This window comes from Oncorhynchus kisutch, unplaced genomic scaffold (assembly GCF_002021735.2).
Source record: "Oncorhynchus kisutch isolate 150728-3 unplaced genomic scaffold, Okis_V2 Okis07a-Okis12b_hom, whole genome shotgun sequence".
Taxonomy (NCBI): Eukaryota; Metazoa; Chordata; class Actinopteri; order Salmoniformes; family Salmonidae; genus Oncorhynchus; species Oncorhynchus kisutch.
In genome coordinates this window covers 2,114,185-2,125,579 of record NW_022261984.1, presented here as the reverse complement: position 1 = coordinate 2,125,579, position 11,395 = coordinate 2,114,185, and positions in this window count along the sequence as shown.

The window sequence follows — 11,395 nt, the reverse complement described above, 5'->3', positions numbered from 1 at the left end:
CTTGTTGAATTATGCAAGAGAATGTGAAAACAATAGTAATTAATGACTCAGTCTAGACAGCGCAGGTTGGGTAGACAGAGGAATAGATGGTTGTTGCAGACCTGTTCCACCCCTTTATGTTAATATATTTATATATGCAAATGTACGTGTATTTATGCAACTTGGGTGCATATCATTTTAAATATTTTAACACAAAATATATAAAAAAATACCTGATACAATAACATTTATATGAGCGCCTTCTAAGACAAAATGAGGGAAATGTGACAATAAATTTAATACTTGAATTCCCACCAAAATCACTGAACTCCAGTCGTTATTTGTCTGTGCCTGTACAATGTGTTATGTGTTATAATTATGTCAACATCCGATGGATTGTAAAAATTCTAAAAAGTTTGGAGTATCTTCATCCATTGTCCAACTTTATGAAAACCTTTTAACAATTTTGATTACCGTTGCTACCTCAACGCCAGCGAAATCCTGAATATGACATTAAGACACCATTTCGTTTTATTGGCTTGGGGGGGGAAAGTCTCGAAGGAGAACTTTATTTGATAGTTTAATTATCTTTAGTGGCTGAATCATCCTTGGGAGGATTCCTGGGTGAGTTTGAAGGCTTTTAAGGGGCCAGGGCTGATGCACTTGGCTTCCTGGAATGCCGTGTCCTCAATCTGGGTACATGGTGTCTGTAAGGCAGGTTCATGCCTTACAGACACACTTGATGTGATGTGAAATGATCTGTTATTCTTGGAATGATGTGCTTTCTCTCTGACAGGTTAACACACTGATAATTAGTCTGTTGGTTCAATACTAAAGCTACCTGGCCTCATCAAGGGGTGTGGAGTGATAACGATCGATAGTTTTTGGTAGGATCAAATGTTATCAATCAATTGATGTAGTCCTTTTCTCGCCGCAAGGACACAATAGACCTACAGCGAGGATCGTGCCTGTAGAAGCCGTGGTTTCTTTAACCTATCCAAACCAGGAACACCCTGATTTTCAAAGAGCTTACATTTGACATTGCTTAAAGGTAGCGCTAATGGTGACCATACTCTACTCTAAGCTACAACCACAGGGAAAGCGTACCTTTCAGTAATGCTAATGTACACTTTCAAACCACCTTCCTCCGTGCTTGGATGACGCTAACAAAAGGCGTTTGAAGAGGTGTATCAGCTGTCAGGTTCCATGTTGAAAGATGTATTTGAAATAGCCGTTAGCCCTGGCTGGCCCTTGATAAAAATGGATGGATTGGGTTTGATGATTCCCTCCTTCTGAGTACAAAGGAAGGCAGTCAGTGTGAGGTGATTGTTCTCTCTGAGTGAATGACACGGTGAGGCCCAATGCTGCCGTTTTTATCTCAATATCAAATCATTTCTGGGTAAAAATGAGGTGCCTTACTGTGATTGTTTTCAATTAAAATTGTTAAAAAAAAGAAACAAAATAGCTTCTTAGCAAAGAGCAGTTTCTAAAGCAAGAATTTTACTAGAACTATCTTGGAGTGGTCTGACTGGGGAGGGGACAACTGAAAACTAGCTCTTATTTGCAGAGAGGTTTGGATCTCTCTCTTCCTAGTCTATTAACTAATTTACTGTAACCAGGCAGGTAAAAACTCCATCCCACTAAAACTGGCTCAAATTTCAGGCAGTCTTTTTAAACAGCTCTTACACTAAGAAGGGGAACCCTTTTTTCTAAGAGTGTAGGGAGGAAGGGAGCAAGTGTTGACGCCTGCCCGAGGTATGGTTGAAGGTGTTTTTGGGCGACTAATTAAATCTGTCCACCCCCATGCAGAACTCTTTGATTTGGGCACTGCAGGGATCCCGCAGGCTCGCCCCGGCCCGCCTCAGGGGGAGTCTGGGTATATGTGATCAAACCTCACATCTCTACTTTCATCATTTCACTCGGTGGTGGTCACGGAGGAGAAGAAACAGGGAGATATCAATTACCCCTTTATTTTCTTCACAGTCTTGTTTTTTCATGCTTTGTTATTCATATATTTTTCTATTTTAAAGTAGCAGATAAAAAGCGGTTGAGCTGAGGTGACTCCGATGTCAGGCTGCCAGTTACGCTCTCTCTCTCCCTTTCTCTCTCTCCATGCCATTCTCTCTCTCCCTTTCTCTCTCTCCATGTCATTCTCTCTCTCCCTTTCTCTCTCTCCATGTCATTCTCTCTCCCTTTCTCTCTCTCCATGTCATTCTCTCTCCCTTTCTCTCTCTCCATGTCATTCTCTCTCCCTTTCTCTCTCTCCCTTTCTCTCTCTCCATGCCATTCTCTCTCTCTCCTTCTCTCTCTCCATGTCATTCTCTCTCTCCCTTTCTCTCTCTCCATGCCATTCTCTCTCCCCTTTCTCTCTCTCCATGCCATTCTCCTCTCTCCCTTTCTCTCTCTCCATGTTATTCTCTCTCTCCCTTTCTCTCTCTCCATGTCATTCTCTCTCCTTTCTCTCTCTCCTTCATTCTCTCTCCCTTTCTCTCTCTCCATGTCATTCTCTCTCCTTTCTCTCTCTCCATGTCATTCTCTCTCCCTTCTCTCTCTCCATGTCATTCTCTCTCCCTTCTCTCTCTCCCTTTCTCTCTCCCCATGCCATTCTCTCTCTCCCTTTCTCTCCTCCATGTCATTCTCTCTCTCCTTTCTCTCTCTCCATGTCATTCTCTCTCCCTTTCTACTCCTCTCACATGTCATTGCATCTCTCCTTTCTCTCCTCCTATGTCCTCTCTCGTCCCTTTCTCTCTCTCCTTTCTCTCCTCTCCATGGCCATTCTCTCTCTCCCTTTCCTTCTCTCCCATGTCATTACTCCTCCTCTCCTTTTCTTCTCCCATGTCATTCTCTCTCCCTTTTCTTCTCCTCCATGCCATCTCTCTCCCCTTTCTCTCTCTTCCATGTATTCTCTCTCTCGCCTTTCTCTCTCTCATGTCCATTCTCTCTCTCCCTTTCGTCTCTCTCCATGTCATTCCTCTCCTTCTCTTCTCCATGTCATTCTCTCTCCCTTTCTCTCTCTCCATGTCATTCTCTCTCCCTTTCTCTCTCTCCATGTCATTCTCTCTCCCTTTTCTCTCTCCATGTCATTCTCTCTCCCTTTCTCTCTCTCCATGTCATTCTCTCTCTCCCTTTCTCTCTCCCCATGTCATTCTCTCTCCCTTTCTCTCCTCCATGTCATTCTCTTCTCTCCCTTTCTCTCTCTCCATGTCATTCTCTCTCCCTTTCTCTCTCTCTCCATGTCATTCTCTCTCCCTTTCTCTCTCTCCATGTCATTCTCTCTCCCTTCTCTCTCTCCTTTCTCTCTCTCCATGCCATTCTCTCTCTCCCTTTCTCTCTCTCCATGTCATTCTCTCTCTCCCTTTCTCTCTCTCCATGTCATTCTCTCTCCCTTTCTCTCTCTCCATGCCATTCTCTCTCTCCCTTTCTCTCTCTCCATGTCATTCTCTCTCTCCCTTTCTCTCTCTCCATGTCATTCTCTCTCCCTTTCTCTCTCTCATGTCATTCTCTCTCCCTTTCTCTCTCTCCATGTCATTCTCTCTCCCTTTCTCTCTCTCCATGTCATTCTCTCTCTCCCTTTCTCTCTCTCCATGTCATTCTCTCTCCCTTTCTCTCTCTCCATGTCATTCTCTCTCCCTTTCTCTCTCTCCATGTCATTCTCTCTCCCTTTCTCTCTCTCCATGTCATTCTCTCTCTCTCTCCCTTTCTCTCTCTCCATGTCATTCTCTCTCCCTTCTCTCTCTCCATGTCATTCCTCTCTCCCTTTCTCTCTCTCCATGTCATTCTCTCTCCTTCTCTCTCTCCATGTCATTCTCTCTCTCCCTTTCTCTCTCTCATGTCATTCTCTCTCCCTTCTCTCTCTCCATGTCATTCTCTCTCCCTTTCTCTCTCTCCATGTCATTCTCTCTCTCCCTTTCTCTCTCTCCATGTCATTCTCTCTCCCTTTCTCTCTCTCCATGTCATTCTCTCTCTCCATGTCATTCTCTCTCTCCATGTCATTCTCTCTCCCTTTCTCTCTCTCCATGTCATTCTCTCTCTCCATGTCATTCTCTCTCTCCATGTCATTCTCTCTCCTTTCTCTCTCTCCATGTCATTCCTCTCTCCATGTCTTTCTCTCTCCTTTCTCTCTCTCCATGTAATTCTCTCTCTCCATGTCATTCTTCTCTCCTTTTCTCTCTCCATGTAATTCTCTCTCTCCATGTCATTCTCTCTCTTCATGTCATTCTCTCTCTCCATGTCATTCTCTCTCCATGTCCATTCTCTCTCTCCATGTCATTCTCTCTCTCCATGTCATTCTCGTTCCTCTCCGTGTCATTCTCTCTCCCTTTCTCTCTCTCCATGTCATTCTCTCTCTCCATGTCATTCTCTCTCTCCATGTCATTCTCTCTCTCCATGTCATTCTCTATCTCCATGTCATTCCTCTCTCTCCCCTTTATCTCCTCCTCCATGTCATTCGTCTCCTCTCCGTGTCATTCTCTCTCCCTTTCTCTCTCTCCATGTCATTCTCTCTCTCCATGGTCATTCTCTCTCTCCATGTCATTCTCTCTCTCCATGTCATTCTCTCCTCTCCATGTCATTCTCTCTCCCTTTCTCTCTCTTCATGTCTTTCTCTCTCTCCATGTCATTCTCTCTCCATGTCATTCTCTCTCTCCATGTCATTCTCTCTCTCTTCATGTCATTCTCCGCTCTCTCCATGTCATTCTCTCTCTCTTCATGTCATTCTCTCTCTTCATGTCATTCTCTCTCTCCATGTCATTCTCTCTCTCCATGTCATTCTCTCTCTCCCTTTATCTCTCTCCATGTTCATTCTCTCTCTCCATGTCCATTCTCTCTCTCCATGTCATTCTCTCTCTCCATGTCATTCTCTCTCTCCATGTCATTCTCTCTCTCCATGTCATTCTCTCTCTCCTTATCTCTCTCTCATGTCATCTCTCCCTTACTCTCTCCATGTCATTCTCTCTCTCCATGTCATTCTCTCTCCATGTCATTCTCTCTCTCCATGTCATTCTCTCTCTCCATGTCATTCTCTCTCTCCATGTCATTCTCTCTCTCCATGTCATTCCTCTCTCATGTCATTCTCATCTCTCCATGCCATTCGTTTGTATGCATCAGCGATCCTAATTCTGGGAACTACCTACAGAGGGCCCAGATGCAATTAGTATTTTTCAATTCATGTTCATTAACGGCAGTCCCCACCTGCCACCCTTCAATACTACTGACCTAAACGATGCTGAGACCATCCCCTATTGAAAAAAAGACGTCTGTCTCAGTGGAAGACGCTTGCTGATCATGTTAGCTAATGTTTGTTCAGTCAACAGCCAACGTCCCCAGACCGCTGATATTATAGAAATGTTCGTCTGTAAAAAATGCTGTAGGTTCTTCAATGATTTTCCATTTCGGGCAGATTTCAAATGGAGGTATAGCCATCTACTGTATACTCATTGGTTATTAGTTTGGATGTAATTTCGGGAGCAGATTGGAGAAGTCAACGAGGACCGCCCCTGACTCGCCCCCTCTGAATCATGTTAGGTTGTCATGGTGTAATGGATGAAAAGGCCTAATGAGTATGAATCAGGTTGGAGGCAGCAGGTACACTCCTGGACCGCTCTGCTATGTAATCTAATTACCTACGCTGGGGTTATTGTTGTTGTTGTCAGAGAGAGAGATGAGAGGGGTTGAAGATTGATGAGAGATAGAGGGAGGGAGGTAGGTGGATGAGATGAGAGATGGAGAGAGGGAAGAAAGGGAGAGAGTGAGGCAGGCAGAGAGAGAGAGAGAGAGAGGTTGAGAGACAGTGAGAGAAAAGGAGAGAGAGACCACAGTTATGAAGATGAATCATTCATAGTCCTATTCCATTTGACTGGGGGCACGCTCGCTGGCTGGATTAAAGTAAGAGAGAGAGAGAGAGAGAGAGAGAGAGAGAGAGAGAGAGAGAGAGAGAGAGAGAGAGAGAGAGAGAGAGAGAGAGAGAGAGAGAGAGAGAGAGAGAGAGAGAGAGAGAGAGAGAGAGAGAGAGGGGTAAAAAAAACATCCACCATTTTGAGCACAAAGTGATAGTATGAACACAGGCACGGGAGACCTGCCCAGGCTTCCGAAAATTAAATACAAAATCCATCTGGCCTCCAAATTCAATCACAGCACCCCTTTGCAAATGACCCTCGGAATTGAATACTCGCAACGAGGTGCAGTTTCTGAGGCATCTCCTGTCTGCCGGACTGAGGGAGAAGATCATCAATACCAATACAGCACACTGTGTCACGTTCTGACCTTTATTTCCTTTGTTTTGTCATTATTTAGTATGGTCAGGGCGTGAGTTGGGGTGGGCAGTCTATGTTTGTTTTTCTATGATTTGGGTATTTCTATGTTCCGGCCTAGTATGGTTCTCAATCAGAGGCAGGTGTCATTAGTTGTCTCTGATTGAGAATCATACTTAGGTAGCCTGGGTTTCACTGTGTGTTTGTGGGTGATTGTTCCTGTCTCTGTGTTTGCACCAGATAGGGCTGTTTTGGGTTTTCACGTTTCTTGTTTTGTTAGTTTGTTCAAGTGTAGTTTCTTTATTAAAGAACCATGAATAGAAACCACCCTGCATTTTGGCCCGCCTCTCCTTCAACTCAAGAAAACCGTTACACACTGACCCATAATAATGACCTAACAAAGTATGACTTGGACCACGCTGTTCTCTCTCTAGATGTTTATTGGGAGGTATTTCTACTGTCTCTTTGTTTCATTGAACCGTCTATGTATCCTGTCCTCTGTGTAGTTCTGAGTAGCTGAAATGACCAGGGCTGTCGGTTCAAACCCCGCCTGGTCCACAAGCCACTGGGGACACACGTCAGCTCAACTCTGTAAAGGCTGCCTGCTGTTTTGTTCAAATCCAATCAAAGGTTATTGGTTGCGTACACAGTTTAGTAGATGTTATATAGCGGGGTCAGTGAAACGCTTCTGTTACTAGCTCCTAAGTTAAAATGGCAAACAAGTACACAAATAATAATCAAATACGAGAAACAAGAAATCACCAATGTCAGAACGAATCTGGTTACCAACCCAAATAACACACATCAGTAATCCAAATGCAATATATGCATACTATATATACACCAAAAAGATATACTGCTAATGATATATACAGCAGTAGATATATTAGCTATGTCAAGAATACAGTATATTAAAATACAGTAACAATGTAATGTACAGTAGTAGATCCATTAGAATGAACTATGTGAACAATACAGTATATTAAAATACAGTAACAATGTAATGTACAGTAGTAGATCCATTAGAATGAACTATGTGAACAATACAGTATATTAAAATACAGTAACAATGTAATGTACAGTAGGAGATCCATTAGAATGAACTATGTGAACAATACAGTACATGAATAAGAATCCGGTATATAATCTGGTATATAAATTAGAATAACTAAGAATAATGTTGTGTGAACAATGTTGAATCACTTCAGAGCCACGTGAGTTTTCTTCACAGTAGGCCTTGTGTAAAACCACCACCGTCAAACCTGCCTGAAGATACTCACTGTAGTACATGACGGAGGTCGGTCGAAGTGATGGCGTCTCGCTTCAGACATAAGACTGTGTTAGTTTCACTCACAGTGATTCAGCTTTGCACCACCAGAGGCTTCTTCTCTTCTACTCTCTTGTTCTCTCATCCTCTCTTCTTCCCTCATCTTCTTCTCTCATCCTCTCCTTCCCTCATATTCTACTCTCATCCTCTCTTCTTCCCTCATATTCTTCTCTCATCCTCTCTTCTTCCCTCATCTTCTTCTCTCATCCTCTCTTCTCTCACCCTCTCTTCTTCCCTCATCTCTTTTTCTCTCATCCTCTCTTCTCTCATCCTCTCTTCTTCTCTCACTCTGTCTTCTTCTCTTATCTTCTTTCTCATCCTCTTTTCTCTCACCCTCTCTTCTTCCCTCATCTTCTTCTCTCACCCTCTCTTCTTCTCTCATCCTCTCTTCTTCCCTGATCGTATTCTCTCATCCTCTCCTTCTCTCACCCTCTTTTCTCTCACCCTCTCTTCTTCCCTCATATTCTTCTCTCATCCTCTCTTCTTCCCTCATCTTCTTCTCTCATCCTCTCTTCTTCCCTCATCTTCTTCTCTCATCCTCTCTTCTTCCCTCATCTTCTTCTCTCACCCTCTCTTCTTCTCTCATCCTCTCTTCTTCCCTCATCCTCTCTTCTTCCCTGATCGTATTCTCTCATCCTCTCCTTCTCTCATACTCTTTTCTCTCACCCTCTCTTCTTCCCTCATCTTCTTCTCTCACCCTCTCTTCTTCCCTCATCTTCTTCTCTCATTGTCTCTTCTTCTCTCATCCTCTCTTCTTCCCTGATCGTATTCTCTCATCCTCTCTTCTTCTCTCATCCTCTCTTCTTTTCTCATCCTCCATTCTTCTCTCATTCTGTATTTTTCTCCCACTCTATCTTCTTCCCTCATCTTCTTCTCTCATCCTTTCTTCTCTCATTCTCACACGATTTGGAAAGGAAGTAGGGTACTGTGTGTGTGTGTGTGAATGACGCATTTTATGATGTCAAGCTTGGGAAATCGAGTAGAGATCCTCCTTTTTAAAGGGTTCTTTGTTTGCTTTGAGCCGCAGTGGGGTGTCGACGTTGTTGAGGTATGGGCACTTGTTGCATTCCTCAGAAATCTTCTAAACAGATTTGTCTGAGACTGGCCTGTATGGGAAATCCCATTCCGACAACCAGAGCATCCTTAGCCTTGAAAGCCATGCAGGTAAAACGCTCCTAGAATTGGGTGATACGGATATGTAGCTTTGTGGTCATGACTGAAGAGGAGGAGTGGATGGTTTAATGATCGCCTCAATGGCTGACTGCTTTTGGTTCTAGGATTAACACCTACACTCACCAGAGAGAGTGAGAGAGAGAAAGAGAGAGAGAGAGCAACAGAGAGAGAGAGCAACAGAGAGAGAGAGAGAGAGAGAGAGCAACAGAGAGTAACAGAGAGAGAGAGAGAGAGAGAGAGAGAGCAACAGAGAGAGAGAGCGCAACAGAGAGAGAGAGCAACAGAGAGAGAGAGAGCAAGAGAGAGAGAGAGCAACAGAGAGAGAGAGAGAGCAACAGAGAGAGAGAGAGAGAGCAACAGAGAGAGAGAGAGCGCAACAGAGAGAGAGAGCAACAGAGAGAGAGAGCAAGAGAGAGAGAGAGCAAGAGAGAGCAAGAGAGAGAGAGAGAGCAAGAGAGAGAGCGAGAGAGAGAGAGAGAGAGAGAGAGAGAGTTTCTGTGTGTGTCTGTCTGTACCAATGATTTATATATATACTAGATGACTGACAGGGTTCAATTCTGTGTTAAAACCACAGTGCCTCCATCTTGGCACTCTCCCACTGTAAATAATATTTGGAACCCTGGATCATTACTCCTGATCTTCACAGCTAGCTGCCACCGAGTGACCCAGTACCGAAGCTATCCCTGAGCCAGGCCAGGTCCACCTCCCGGCCTACTCAGTTGTTCACCCGGACTCCACCCAAACACGACTAGAATCCACTACTAAACCGGATCCTTGCCGTAAGCTCTGGACCTTGGCACAGGATCACCGCTGCTACCGAGTGGCTATAGTGGCTAACGCCCCTGCCTTGAAGCTAGCACCAGTTAGCAGTGAGCCAGGCGCATCTCCCGGCTAGCAAACTAAATTACTACAACACTTCTTTCGCCATCTGGTTTGGATCCTTTGTCGACACGGCACCCCGCCGCACCACCACGACTAGTCTGCCGACGAATAATCGAATCCTCTGTGCCTTCAACCGGCCTCCGTTGGACGTCGGAGCAGACGCTTCTACTAGCCCCGGGCTAATAACTTTAAACGCTGTGTCACCCGCGTGCTAACATAGTAGCGACTACTCCACGGCTTGCCTGTTCTATCTTTGCTGTCCCCTGGACCCTATGATCACTTGGCTACATAGCTGATGCCTGCTGGACTGTCCATTAATCACGGTACTTCATTCTGTTTATTTTGTTTATCTGTTGGCCCCAGCCGCGAACTCAGGCTCTGTGTGTAGTTAACCGACCCTCTCTGCCAATTAATTGCCATTTGACCTGTTGTTGGTGTTTTAGCTGATTAGCTGTTGTTGTCTTACGCGTTGTTGTCTTAGCTAGCTCTCCCAATCAACACCTGTGATTGCTTTATGCATCGCTTTATGTCTCTCTCAAATGTCAATATGCCTTGTATACTGTTGTTTAGGTTAGTTATCATTGTTTTAGTTTACAATGGAGCCCATAGTTCCACTCATCATACCTCTGATACCTCCTTTGTTCCACCTCCCACACATGCGGTGACCTCACCCATTATAATCAGCATGTCCAGAGATGCAACCTCTCTTATCATCACTCAGTGCCTGGGCTTACCTCCGCTGTACCCGCACCCCACCATACCCCTGTCTGCACATTATGCCCTGAATCTATTCTACCACGCCCAGAAATTGGCACCTTTTATTCTCTGTCCCCAACGATCTAGACGACCAGTTTTGATAGCCTTTAGCCGTACCTTCATCCTATTCCTCCTCTGTTCCTCGGGTGATGTGGAGGTTAAAAAAAAGAAGGAAAAACAGCCTTGGTTTCATGTTAACATCAGAAGCCTCCTCCCTAAGTTTGTTTTACCCACTGCTTTAGCACACTTCACCAACCCTGATGTCCTTGCCATGTCTGAATCCTGGCTTAGGAAGGCCACCAAAAATTCTGAGATTTCCATACCCAACTACAACATTTTCCGTAAAGATAGAACTGCCAAAGGGGGAGGAGTTGCAATCTACTGCAGAGGTAGCCTGCAAAGTTCTGTCATACTTTCCAGGTCTATACCTAAACGGTTCTACCTTCTAATTTAAAAAATGAATCTCTCCAGAAATAAGTCTCTCACTGTTGCCGCCTGTTATCGACCCCCCTCTGCTCCCAGCTGTGCCCTGGACACCATATGTGAATTGATCACCCCCCATCTAGCTTCAGATTTTGTTCTGTTAGGTGACCAAAACTGGGATATGCTTAACACCCCAGCAGTCCTACAAATTAAGCTAGATGCCCTCAATCTCACACAAATCATCAAGGAACCCACCAGGTACAACCCTAAATCCGTAAACATAGGCACCCTCATATACATTATCCTGACCAACTTGCCCTCCAAATACACCTCTGCTGTTTTCAATCAGGATCTCAGCGATTACTGCCTCATTGCCTGTAACTGCTATGGGTCAGAGGTCAAATGACCACCCCCCATCACTGTCAAACGCTCCGTAAAACACTTCTGTGAATAGGCCTTTCTAATCTACCTGGCCCGGGTATCATGCTTCTCTCACATGGGTAGGCAGACCATTCACAAAAAATGGAGCTCTATAGGAGAAAGCCCTGCCTCCAGCTGTTTGCTTAGAAATGCTCAGGACAGTAAGGAGAATTGCATCTTGTGACCG